Source organism: Urtica dioica, chromosome 8, assembly GCF_054948205.1.
Source record: "Urtica dioica subsp. dioica isolate 48M chromosome 8, U.dioica_male_clone48M_v1_H2, whole genome shotgun sequence".
NCBI lineage: Eukaryota > Viridiplantae > Streptophyta > Magnoliopsida > Rosales > Urticaceae > Urtica > Urtica dioica.
The window spans coordinates 33,002,973-33,017,205 of NC_142763.1; the positions used below are offsets into that span (position 1 = coordinate 33,002,973).

General features: G+C 35.9%; 2 pseudogenes; both read left to right on the plus strand.

Moving 5' to 3' along the window:
- The first annotated feature begins 1,599 nt into the window (after nt 1-1,599).
- On the plus strand, nt 1,600-7,750 carry LOC149389328 (uncharacterized; annotated as a pseudogene).
- A 371-nt stretch (nt 7,751-8,121) lies between these two features.
- Nucleotides 8,122-9,163, plus strand: LOC149389329 (putative carboxylesterase 12 pseudogene; annotated as a pseudogene).
- The last annotated feature ends 5,070 nt before the right edge of the window (nt 9,164-14,233 follow it).

Below are 14,233 nucleotides of genomic sequence, written 5' to 3' on the forward strand. Positions count from 1 at the left end.
AAATTAAAATTGAGATCTTAGTACTTATTTATACAAGAGTAATTTGAAATGGATATATTATTAACTATGTTAGTTGTTCCCTTATAATTATAATTAGCCATAGTATTAGGCTTTTACAATAATTAATTAAACTAAAAAAGTTTAAAGGAAGTTCAAGAGGCTAAAGCCCTTCACCTCCACCTAGCATTGTGCCCCATAGAATATAGATGACTATTTAGTATTGTTATTCTTTTGAAGAATATTTATTATTGTTATTATTATATCAACAGTAAAGATTAAATCCGGGCGCAGACTTCAGACGGGATAGGCTTTGATGTGCATTACGCGCGATCAAGTTAAACCAACTCGATCACAAAAAAAAGTACAAGGGTACAAAATGAAAACGCGAAGATTCCAAGCTGGGAAATGGACTTGTTGACGTCATGGTCTTCGACACAGAACCAATAGTCCGCCAAAAAACATTAGTTCTCTTCTTCGGAGGGCGAGTGAGCAATCCCGTTAGATGCATCTCGACATCTCTGTTAATATTTACCTCTTAGGAGTTTTAGTTTTATATTTTGATTATTTTGTGCTCTTTCGCTGAAAAGTTTCAATTATTAACTACAAGTTTATATATGCTTTGAATTTTGTATTCACTCGTCATCAATATCATCAATAATACATATTTTGTTCTTAATAAAAAAATCTGGGCATTCTACTGTAATCGCCTTTTGACTTTGGCCAAACGCCACTTCCAATCCTAGACAGAATAAAACGTTCTAGTCATTACAGTCCTCTTGGAACATATTTTTCAGCTCAAAATTGAAGATTTCTTATTCCGAAAAAAAAGCCATGGGCATGGCTTGTACCCAGGAGCACCACCAGCTTAATGGCTCTTATGAGAGATGAATTTGGGTTGTTGGAGATAAATCCAATGACCCATGTTTTTTTAAAACTTTGTTTGGTTAGAAGGATGGAGAGTAGGAGGGATGGATAGAATAAGAAGGATGGAGGTGATGGTGGAGGGAGAAGATAAGTGTTATCTTTCATGTTGTTTGGTAAGAAAGAGAGAAGATAATGAAGATTTCCCCTCCTTTGTTTGGTATTAGAATGATTTTATGAAGGATGGATGAATTTTAATTTGTACAATTACTATTTTATCCAACATATTCTTGGCTATTGAATTGTGAAATAATGTTGCTATCAAATATATATAAATAATAAATTTAAATCTATATATCCTTAACTTAAATAAATAAAGTTACCAAAAAAAAAGTTATAGAAATAAATTGAACATTAATGTAATAAAAAAACTATCACCAATGCAAACCAATAGATAGTATAATAATATTGATATTGATATGGATGTCGACATTACAAAATATTTCAAAGTCTTACTGCATGTTTTAACAAAAGTTACAAAATATAGACATCAACAATACAAAACCATATCTCTAGACATCTGAGGGTAAATTTTATCTTTGTAGCTCTCTTAATATTCCCTCCATTTTTTTGGCTATCTCATCCCTCCATATCCCGAATGATTAATTTTTGTGGGATCCAAGGGGGAGCATTTCCTCCCATTAATCATTTCCCCCCTAATTTCTTTTAAACCAAACAATGGAATTCAACCTTCCTTCAACTCCTCTCCCTCCAACCCTCTCCCTCCACTCATCTATCCACCCTACCAAACAAAGTGTAAGAGAAAAATAACAAAATCTTAACGGCACAATCTGGAAGTACACGCTTCTATGGTGTACATATCATTTTTTATGCAGAAGCGGAAGTACTGGTTCAACTTCAAAGATCCACTAGAATGGAAGTTCTTGATGGTCTACTTTGGGCTGTCATAACCGGAATTTATGTCCCCTTTTGAACTGACACTTGGGGTTTAATTTTGTATCAGTTATGATTATGAATTGAAGCAATAACTTAAATGATGTTGATGGATGTACAACGACTTCAAATTTCTATTGACAGAGGTATGTCTTGCATTTTTTTTGTATGTTCTTTATGTTTTATTTTCTCCGTGGTGATTAAGTTGAATTAGTATATTCATTTGTTTTAAAACTTTGTCCAAATTAGTATCACTTCCTCAAAAAGTTTGAATCTTTTCCTATGGATTCTCTTTTAATTTTTAATTTTATTTTAGACACTTACTATAGTTTAGGGATATTCACGAAGCAAAGGCAACAAAGTTTTCTTTTTCGTTTAATTTTTTTTTTTTTGAGCAGTAAGTTTAATTTTTCTTATTGGTTGTTTAATTGTTTATGAGTAAAACAAAAATAAATAACTTAAGTAAGGTGTAATTGATGATGTCTTTGCAAATTCAATGTCATTTTAAGTTCGACAATTGAGTTTGGAGGCAAGCAAGTATAAATTTCTTCCGCACTGAAGTCCCCAAGATAATTCTTGTTTTGGAACATTCTAGCATTCTTACTGTTGTTACGTCATTTGTTGGCTGTATTTTTTAGTGTAAGTTGTTTGAAAAGATGTCGGTCCTCATGCTCCTACTTCTGGTGAGACATTCTTCCTTCTATGTGCAGACATAATTTCGGGCAAGTTTCCAGTATTGACAGATTGCCTTGCTGGTGACTTTATTGTGAGAAATTCGTGTGAGGCTGGGTAAGGAAACCCTAGATACACTTCCAGGCCTGTACAACTGCTATAAAATCCATGCGCTTCACCCTTAGCAGCCTTGACGCTTTTGATAAAATACTTAGAGCTCCTAGACGTGCAAGACCGGCGGATTGGGAGGCTTTGTGTTTTGTTAAGAGCGGTGTATTCTCTCAAACACTATTCCAGAAAGATTGAGTGTCTGTGAGAGTTGGGTTTTGTGTTCTCGTGATTGAAGGCTCACGATCGTTTGAAGACTGAAAGTCATCCGAGCATAGGCGGTTGCTCGAAGAGTGGAATTGGGGCGGATCTCAAATCCAGGGGGAGTCCCTGGTTTAGGTATTCAGTGGTGGTAATAGTCTCTAGGTTTTATTGATTTGGTGATTGTAATCTTTTAAACCTTGCGTGTACTATTGACTACAAGATAGTGAAATCCTTTCCACTGGCAGAGTGCCCCCAGACGTAGGTGTATTGCACCGAACTGGGTAATCATATCGTGTGTATTCTTTTTATCGCACTGTTTGTTGTTTATCCATTATCTGTGTTCAAGCAAGTTGTCGGACACATTGTCAACACTTTGTGTGCGACATCTTGTCTTTGTGACTAATCAGAATTTCACTTACGATGAAATGGGGATCGAAAGAGCGAGTGATAAACATTGCAAATTTTGGCATATTGGTTTTACGAATTATCCCGATTTTAGGCCGAGCTTCAGAGACTACAAATCAATGGTCATGTGTTTATGTTGGAAGAAACGAGAGCAAAAAATCTGAAGATGATTACTCCTGACATCTTTCTTGTTTCGTTGATGAGGTTCAAGTCTAATGGTGAGGAATCTCGTTCAAGCTCGACAAAATCCCAAAGTGAGAAAATAGATACAAATGTGATCGTTAGATGTATAAATTTGGATAAATTACATTGTCCGCTCAATTTTCCATTTGTTAGTTATATATTTTCTATCATACTTTATTTTCTTTTCTATTGTTTATCAAAACAACACAAATAAAATTGGAGGGATTCCATTCTCAGTTCTCTCATATCTCTCGAGTTCCAACCCTTAATGAATATAAATCAACAATATCTTTATTATGAATTTTTGGTGTTTATTGCCACTGAGCCAATTTCTCTTGTCAACAATTCAACATCATGGTTGTCATTGAATTACAGTTTTTGCCGGTGATGATTGGCCTAGGACAATCTTCACCTGAGAATGGATGATAACTTGACTCCAACGTTTCGGCCTCAATTGAATTTTTCTCTCAAATAATTTATATATATTTCAAGATAAAAAAAATCATTTTTCATGAAACCGGTCATCTAATCTCTCTAAGGGCTACTGTAACCTACCGCTATAACGCTATATATAGCGTGAAAATTGCTGCAACCAAACGCCAAATTCTACAGCATATTTGGCGTGTGATACAATGTCACTCTATATATGCCGTGACACTGTATCACACAGTATTTTTTTTTAATTTATTTTATTAACATATTAAACCCAAACTCTTTATATATATATATATATATATATATATATATATATTAACCTTATAAATAATTATAAAATATAAAAACTCTTAAATTAACTACAAAAATACATTAAAACAATAACATAATTTTAAAAGACATAGTAAGAACTTAAAACACAATTTAATAATCGGGGAAATTATTTCCAGTTCCGTCAAGATAATTATAATACTGGGTGTAATTTTGATTTTGATTTCCCTGAGCTTGATCCCTGTGAGTTTGATCTTCATTAGCTTGATTTCCCTGAGCTTGATCTTTCTGAGCTTTATTTTGTTGATAATTACATGCTCGATATTGAGATCCATGATATTGGGAACATTCTCATTGCTCTTCATATTGGTTCGTCTGTGCTCTTTTGTTCATAATTTTTTCTTTTTCTTTTATTAAAAATTCACACATATTTGGGTCGGATATAGTATCCAAATTCATGGATAAAATTTTATTCTCTTCTTTCATTTGAGCTAGCTCAATTTTTTTCTTTCGAAGTTAATTTTTTTTGTCTCTGAATTTCAATTCTATCAAAATTAGAATCTTTAATAGTTCAAACAAGATTCTCATTTTTGTCCATCATTTTTTTAAATTCTCCAGCATCTTTTTGTTGTTTCTTTGCTTTTTTTTTTTACACCCATTGGTCTTCCAGATAAATTGCAAGTGCCTTATTGATCGTTCATGTTAAGATCAAATGAATTCATACCGGGGGTTACAGGTGACTCGGTAGAAAATGATGATGATGATGGATGGTTACGACCCGGGGACTCGATATTTAAGCTGTTACTAGCAAATTTCTCAATTCCCTTCAGAATGGGCCACACATGATCGAATTTGAAGCCTCTCTTGTATTTGGCATCCTCTACCAATAACATCTTCGCTTGAGTTAACTATTATATATTGATAAGAGAATAATGATAAAGAGTTAGTCAGTACAAAAAAAATATATGAATACATATTATCGACAAAATATATACTTACAATGTCTTGTTCCGAAGCACCGCTGAGATTCTTATTTTCAATCTGGTTAACACATCCCCTTAGTTTTGAAACAGCAGAAAGAATGGTTGCCATTCTAGTTTCTAAAGATCTTCTTGGTCTAACTTTTTGGATTCCATTTGAGTGATACTCTGTTTCAATTCTTGCCCAAAATTGATCTTTTTTTTGGGAAATGGTATGACACAAGAGTATATCTTCTTGAACAGAGTATGAAGAACTGCGACTTGAAGTCATGTTTGAAGAAATGAGGTGAAGAATGAATTTGTGAGGAAATGGGTTGAGGAGTAAGTCTTATTTATAGAAATTGAACGACTAGATTTTATAAATACAACGGCTAGATTTTAGATCTAAAATTCAATAGTTCGGATCTATTTGTTTGTTTTTTATAATGCTAAGAGACAAGATGTGACAATACAATGCAGCGACTACATTTTAGATCTAAAATTCAATGGTCCGGATCTATTTGTTTGTTTCTGATAATGCTAATAGACAAGATGTGACAATACAATGCAACGGCTAGATTTTAGATCTAAAATTCAATGGTCTGGATCTATTTGTTTGTTTATGATAATACTAAGAGACAAGATGTGACAATACAATGCAACAGCTAGATTTTAAATATAAAATTCAATGGTCCGGATCTATTTGTTTGTTTCTGATAATGTTAACAGACAAGATGTGACAGTACAATACAACAGCTAGATTTCAGATCTAAAATTCAATGGTCCGGATCTATTTATTTCTTTCTATAAATGATGAGTTTCATACTTGAAAAAATATCACCTCCTTCTTTACCGTATACTTGTTCTTATAAAAACGATAAATTTTCAATATGGTAGTTCATCTTACATACCATCTTCTTCCTCTTCTTCTTCGGATAATGAATTTTATGAAGATCTAGAAAGCAAAGTCATATATCAAATTACTGAAAATAACAATTTTATGCTAAATCGTATGCTAAATACCGAAGGCTCTCATCGTGGATCTATTCTTGGTCATATCGTTATCAACCGTGATCGGGAACATGCCGCTTGCAATCTCTTCAACGACTATTTTGCAAATAATCCTCGATTCCCAGAGACAATGTTCCGACGAAGATTTCGAATAAGCCGAGCTTTATTTCTTCAAATTCATGATGCTGTGCAAAGGCATGACAATTACTTTGTCCAACGAAGAGATGGACTCGGTAAACTCGGGTTATCTAGTTTGCAAAAACTAACGGTCGCTTTTCGAATGTTGGCATATGGATCACCGACAGACTCCACCGATGAGTATATCAAAATAGGCGAGTCCACAACTTTGGAATGCTAGAAGAGATTTTGCCGTGCTATTGTCGAGGTTTGGAGGCCATTTTCTTCGAGCACCTAATGCTAATGACGTTGCAAGACTTCCCCACATTAATGAGCGTCGAGGATTTCCAGGTATGTTGGGTAGTTTAGATTTTATGCATTGGAAGTGGAAAAACTGCCCAAGAGCTTGGGGAGGTCAATATGCTGGACGTAGTGGATCGCCTACGATTATTCTAGAAGCTGTAGCTGATTATGATCTTTGGATATGTCATTCATATTTCGGTCTACCAGGATCTAATAATTATATTAATGTGCTAGAGGCATCTCATCTTTTTGCTAATCTTGTTGAGGGTACTGCTCCACCGGCCAATTATGTCATGGATTATTATCTAGCTGATGCCATATACCCAAAATGGTCGACCCTTGTTCAAACTATTCACGATCCACGTGGTCCAAAAAAAAAAGTTATTTGCAATGAAGCAAGAAGCATGTAGAAAAGATGTAGAGCGTGCATTTGGAGTGTTGAAGTCATGATTTGCAATTGTGACCTGACCATCCCGCTTTTGGAGTAAGAAAGTGTTACATGATATCATGACATCTTGTATTATTTTACATAATATGATAATAGAAGATGAACGCGATGTTAATCCAACCATTGAAGAACGAGCCGAAGTTCCAAATGCTGAAGTTGAGATGGCAGGCGATGAAGATGCTCGATTTCAACAATTCTTAGCTCGACACCGACAAATCAAGAACAAAGACGCTCATATTGAACTTCGAAATGCATTAATTGAGCACTTGTGGAATGAATATACTAATTATGATAATTCGTACGATGTAATCTATCTTTCAATTGTATGTTTTTATGTTGAATTATTTAAATGTAATATTTTTAGTAATGTTATTTTTATTTATCTTAATTTTTGTTAAATATTGGTAAGTACTAAATTATTTTAATCACTTAATTAAAAAATATAACTATTATAATTATTTATTAAAATATTTATTAATAAAGAGATTGTTTTATTTTAATAATATAATAATGGTGAATAATATTTTTAAGTGTGAAATTTGATATTGTGGTTGGAGTTGGAAAAAAATTTGGTGTTAAATCAACCCATGCCCACGGCCCACGTTTATTCTTTAGCCTAAACTCACACCATACATGCGATGATCTGGAACTTCCAACCTAATTTAAAAACTAGCCTTTATGCATCTAGAACCTCTTAGCGATAAATAAGGTCAAAGAATACGGTAAAAATGAATGGTGTGACTTTTTTTTCAAATGATGTTTGCTATTGTTTAAGATTCTAGATGGAATGGAACCTACGACTTCCATAATTATTTCCTGAAAATTAAAACCACAGTATGAAAATTGATTTCGGAAGCGTAAAGTGGTTTGTCCTCCTCACCTAACAATTTCAGGAAAAAAAAAACGTCTGTCCTCACCTAACAATTGCATTCATAGTAAAGTAATAACATTTTGAGAAGAGAAAGAAAATTAAAGAAATAATATTCTCAGTCCCCAATATCCAATCACTTCGTAGATACAAAATAATAAATATAATAATAATAATAATAAAATAATTCAGATCAGGGTACAGTAAGTCTTTAAAACTCTTAAATATTTGATATTTCAAGCGTGAGCAGTGAGCTGTACTATTGACCGAATATGGCCCACCATTATTACTATAAAAACTATAAGGAATCGTATTCTACGGATTTCAAACACACACTCTTCCTTCCTCTCTTTCACGACTAACTCGCTTGTCCAAACCCCGCCGGAAATGGCATCTCCGCCGTCCTCCGCCGACAGCGACGATATCATCCACCGCTTTCGCTTCTTCCGCGTCCACAGAGACGGCCGCGTCGTCCTCAACTGGCCGCCCGGCCCGACCGTCCCTCCCTCCGACGATCCGGTCAACGGCGTCCGATACAAAGACGTCGTGATCTCCGGCGAGCCGCGCGTCACGGCGCGCTTGTTCCTCCCCGAGAACGCGGCCGGGAAGCTCCCCGTGCTTCTCCACGTCCACGGCGGCGGGTTCTGCATGGGATCCGCCTCCTCCACCTGGTCCCACAATTTCGTCACCTCCGTCTCCGCCGCTGCCAACGCCGTGGGGATCTCCGTCGACTACGGACTCTTCCCGGAACGGCCTATTCCGGCCTGCTTCGACGACTCATGGGCCGCGTTCCGGTGGATCGCGGCCCACGCCGACGGAGCCGGGCCAGATCCGTGGCTCAACGCCCACGCCGACCTCCGCCGCGTCTTCGTCGCCGGAGAGAGCGCCGGCGGGACCATAACCCACGATATCGTGTCCCGCTTCGGGCGGGACGGGTTACCGGGGGTCTCGATCTCCGGGGCGGCGATAATCCACCCTTATTTCGCCGGCACCGTTGACGACGAAATGGTCATGTACATGTGGCCCGGGAATGACAAGGGTACGAGCGATCCTAGGGTGAGCCCGACTGCAGAGGATTTGGCTGGGATCGGGTGCGGGAGGGTTTTGTTGTTCGTGGCGGAGAAGGACAGCCTGGCGGGACCTGGGAGGCGCTACGTGGAGGAGCTGAGGAAGAGCGATTGGCCAGGGAGTGCTGAGATCGTGGAGTCGCTCGCAGAGGATCACTGCTTTCATTTGAGAAATCCGAAGAATGAGAAGGCCGTTGAAATGCTCCATAAGCTTGTAGCCTTTATTAAAGAGGACTAATAATTAGCGTGATAACCTGCTTACTTACCCAAATTTGCGGTAGCTAATGAAATAAAAAGGGCAATGGAAGTGACATTTGATAGATACCTAGTAATTTTTATTTGCCAATTGTCTTGATGATATCATTGAGAAATAAGAATCTGGGTTATCAAAATATTTTATGTGATTATTTCTGGTATGGAATAAGTCAACCATCCACTTTGCTATCTTATTGAACAAAAAAAATGAAATTGTTCCTCCATTGATCAAGAATTGAGATTTTTGATAAGTATCTTATTGAGAATTTTTAGTAGATTAGCCAATTAAAAATATAAAATTATCAAAATAACCAATAAACCACATTAACCCACTTGATCAGACAAAAATACCATTAATTAGATAGATAAAAGATTAAATAAAATAAAAAATAAAATTGAAATCAGACTATTATACTCACATATACACGGCAAGTTTAATCAATACGAAATCAAAGGGAAAAAAATGAAACAACTCTTCTTCTTATGATTACAAAAATCCCTTATAATTTGAAAATATATATTGAGATCTTCACTTCCTGCCGATCACACCGACCAAGAGAACTTAACCATGTCATCGAATCAATCTCACGGATTTATCCACGCTGCGGAATAATTTTAAACGACACAAATAAACACGAATATGCTGAACTTTACCTATATTAACACAAATAAACAAGAATATATTGAAATTAACACAAAATTACGTCGACATTAGCAAAAATAAATACGAATATACCGATCCGATTACAGAAGAAGGTCTAAAACAGCCATGGCGGACCGGCCCGCTAAAGCCGAGGTCTTTGATGAATGAGATCCGCAACCTCCTCGATAAAGTTCCGACCTGGATCGTTCGATCGTCGTCGTCCGCGATCTCGCCATTAAAAAATTATAGTCTGGCTATGATGAGCTTCTGGCAAAAAATCACAAGGTCTCCGACCTGGTTTATTATGAAGGTGGCGATAGGTATGGGTGGCGAAGAAGGCAAGTGGTGGTGCTTTGCGGCGATGAGGAGATCGGTGGTGGTGACTCGTGGCAGAGATCGGGGGCGCGTGAGATGGATGGGCAGAGATTGAGGGTGCTTAATGGTGGTGGTTCGATGCGGCGACGAGTTTTCACTGATTCTCTCCGACCATGCTCTTTCACTTCTCGACAATAAACTCTCACGACTCGTTGTCGAGGATCGACGCATTCACATGATATTTGAATATCATGTAATCTGGGTAATACGAGAACAAATGTGTTGATATTAATCCCTGAAATCATGCAATATACGTTGATATTATTATGTTGACTTATTCATATGAATATTTCTTCAAATAAAACGCAGCTACATTAGGGGTATTTCCGATATATAAAAAATTAAAAATGTTGGTTGAAACGCCACGTCAGCGAATTTGGCTATTCCTCAAAATAAATTTAAAGATTGGCTAATATGCAATCTCAACGTTTGAGTTTGACTAGTCCATCTAATTTTTTATAGTTGTTATTTTGTATGGCATAGTTTATTTGGCAAAACAAATTGTAACAGAGTTGTTCGAGCCGGAGCGTCAACAAGTTGTTCAAACAACTTCATCTGGCAATTATTCTAAATAAAATTAAAACCAATTTATAATAGTTTTATTATTATTTGAGTGTAATTTTATTTGTGTGTTATATGTAACTTTTTATTTTATTATTATTTGTGTGTAATTTATATTTTGCTACATAGTCGACGACAAGCTTTGGGATTTCGTATGGCACTTTCCTGAGCATGAAATGTACTTTGACTGAACCACAAGAAGATAACACACTGCCCACATTAATACGATATATCAATGATGAAGAGTGACATTACCGCTGTCTTCATCGTCGGTCAAAGCGGTTTTCTCGAGAAGACAAGCACCCAATTCACGTAACGACTCAAAGAACTCTGCAAGATTTCGATGAATAGAACCCATGAATAACCAATCACAAAAAACGTCATGGTAAAAGACATTTCATGAGCTGGAAAAGAAATGTACCATATGAGCTATTCAGTCACGGCGACTGCAGAGAGTAAGCTATCCTAGCAGCCTCTCATATCTTTCAAATCCTTTATTACTATGCAAAAAATCAACAGATTAACACTTACTTGAAAACTATACACACACACACAATTTGGAAAAATGGGTCAATCTACATACGCCTAAAGCTTTAATCTTTATGATAACAATTAGGATAATCTATTATCTGATTGAAATTTCTTTATTCACTTATTTCATCGAACACATGGTGGGCGACATATACCTTTGAAAGAAAGATTCACAATCTTGTATTTTGGGGGAAGTAACGCAGTCGTTCCGTTCATCTTTTTCTTTTCCTTGATTTGGGATAAGAACCTGCCCACTAAATCGAATCTCTATACCGATCAAAAAAACAAAATATCAATTAACATAGATTACATGAACACGAAAATAATGATAATGATATTTTAGGTACTTTCTATATATTCTCTTGTTTTTAAATATCATAAGATTAATTAGATATGACTCAGTATCAGCAACAAATATTCACAATAATCACAAAAACATTTAGCTTCACAATTAATAGAATGAACTGAAAATATATATAAATGGAACTAATGAAGATGTGCGTGATCTTGAACAAGTACTCCTATTCTCCTCCTCCTCGCCCCATCCACATTTCAATACATAACGTTCAAAGTTGAAACAAATTATTCAAACTCAGAGACAGAACTCCCAAATAAAAAGGCTAAAATTCAAAAAATAATAATTAGATTATATACTATATACAAAACGTTGGGATTATCCGACAGATTCCAAGGCAAAAACGTGCTTGAAGAAGATGAGAGTTCAATTTATTGAGCACAACAAAAAATGAAAAGAGAAAAAAAAAACCAAACATGAATTTGCAGTATCTCACCGTCAGAGAGGGAGTCCGAAGGTGGAGCCAGGAATAATTGCCGAGTAGAAAAGAAACGAACTTGAATTCTACAAAAACAAAAATTCAGAAATACCCAAAAACCTTGATTAGGTGAAAGAGACTACGAGACATGGGATATAGAAAAATAAACGAATTCGAATGAGATGAAGTGGATGGAACAGTGTAGGGTCTGAGTCCACCATCGTAAAATAAAGAAATAAAGAAACCACTTCGATGAGAGAGAGAGAGAGAGAGAGAGAGAGAGAGAGAGAGAGGAAGCTGAGATGACTCGGTGGATGAGACGGAGATAGAAACGTCGCTACTAAAGGCGGGATTAAATGCGATTGAAAAAGATGAAAATGTTGAAAACGTTGGGATTCAATGAAGAATTTAAGTCTGAAATGAAGAAGAAACTGTGTAAGTGTTGAAAACCAACCGTGTATGAGTGTGTATATGTGTTAGAATAAGAGTAAGCCTAGTGTCATGATATGATTGGTTAAAATAAGAGTAAGCTTAGGTGTCGTGATGTGATTGGTAAAAAATACAAATGGATGATAACCAAGACATTCTCACTTATTATATCGAATAAGAGTAAGACTAGTGTCATGATATGATTTGTTAAAATAAGAGTAAGCTTAGGTGTCGTGATGTGATTGGTAAAAATACAAATGCATGATAACCAAGACATTCTCACTTATTATATTTATATAGATTTACACACTCAGGAGCACATGATAAAAAGTCAAATACACACACTCGGGAGCACATAATAAACATACTCTACATAAAGTCGAATTTTAATTAAACATTCTTTGTGATTGGTTTTTCTGATAAGCTTATTTAATATGCATTCTTAATTTTTTTTCCCGTAGTTTCAGCGTTACAATATTTCTCTGACGATCACAGTGCCTTCGGAGTTTCTTCTTAACGAACTGCACACATTTGAGGTCTTTGTTGTTTGTGTTGAATCAAACATATTAATGTATCTTCTTTATGTTGTTTAAGTACTCATTGTATAATGGTGTTCTGTTCTAGGAGATGAAGCGGCGATGTGATGAAAAAAGGTAGATAATCATGTATGGACGGTAATATGTCAATAGAAAATGATTGATTGAAAGGTGCACGAGTACGTGAAAGTGAGGATGAGAGAAAAATGGAGGCCTAGAAACAGGAATGAAGAGAGCTTTAGAGTTCAACAATTGGAAATGACTTGTAAAGAGTACGACGAAGTGGCGACAACTTTCCATTTTCCGGCTAAAATCTCTGAAGCAAGGTCAGTTTTGAAGCCTTCTCACTCAGGCAGCAAGTCACCACGCTGCTAAGTTTTTTTTAATCATTTTAAAAATGCTCGTCTTCATTTTTTTTAAAGGAAGCCTGATCTTGAGCAGCTGCAACATGTTGCTCAAGGAGGAAATGAAGTCTCGCTCGCTACTTTCGACTCTCAAAGAGGAGATTGAGAAGAAGAGAATCGAGATATGAGATAAAGTCCAGGTTTATGATTCTTTGATCATTTTTTTTCGCTTATTACTAAGCTTGTTAGTTTTTGTTTTATGTGAGACTTTTTGGCTTCAATGTGAAAGAAGTTAAATTTTATGTTTTATGTGCTGATGAATTTAGTTAGCTTCGAGTTACGTGAATTTGGATGCTTAGTCCTTATGTTCTTTTCTGTTGAATTTTTCTGTGATTTGTTTGCTCGTTTGTGTTCAAATTAACATTTAGAACTAATATTTTCATACCTTAAATGTTCATTGTTTTATGTGAATTCTTGAGTTGAGCAACTTGTTTGTGTTATTTGTAGTAAGAATATTGTGGTGAAGCATTGAAGTCTACACTTTGTGTTATTAATTAATTTGTAGCTTTATTTTGATTGTAAAGAAGTTAAACTTGTAATGGCGCACTCAGTATAAACATTGTGGTTAGGGAGTGTGCGAGTATGATAAGTGTTTGAGGTTGTCACCTCAACCAAAATCTCAGGTTCTCGCTTCTCTCGCAACCCCTAAGTGTGATAAGTGTTATTTGTTGTAAGAATATTGTGGTGAATAATTGAAGTCTACATTTTGTGTTATTAATTAGTTTTTAGCTTTCTTTTGATTGTAAATAAGTTAAACTTGTAATGGCGTACTCAGCATAAACATTGTGGTTAGGGAGTGTACGAATGTGATAAGTGTTTGAAGTTGTCATCTCAACCAAAATCTCAGGTTCTCGCCTCTCT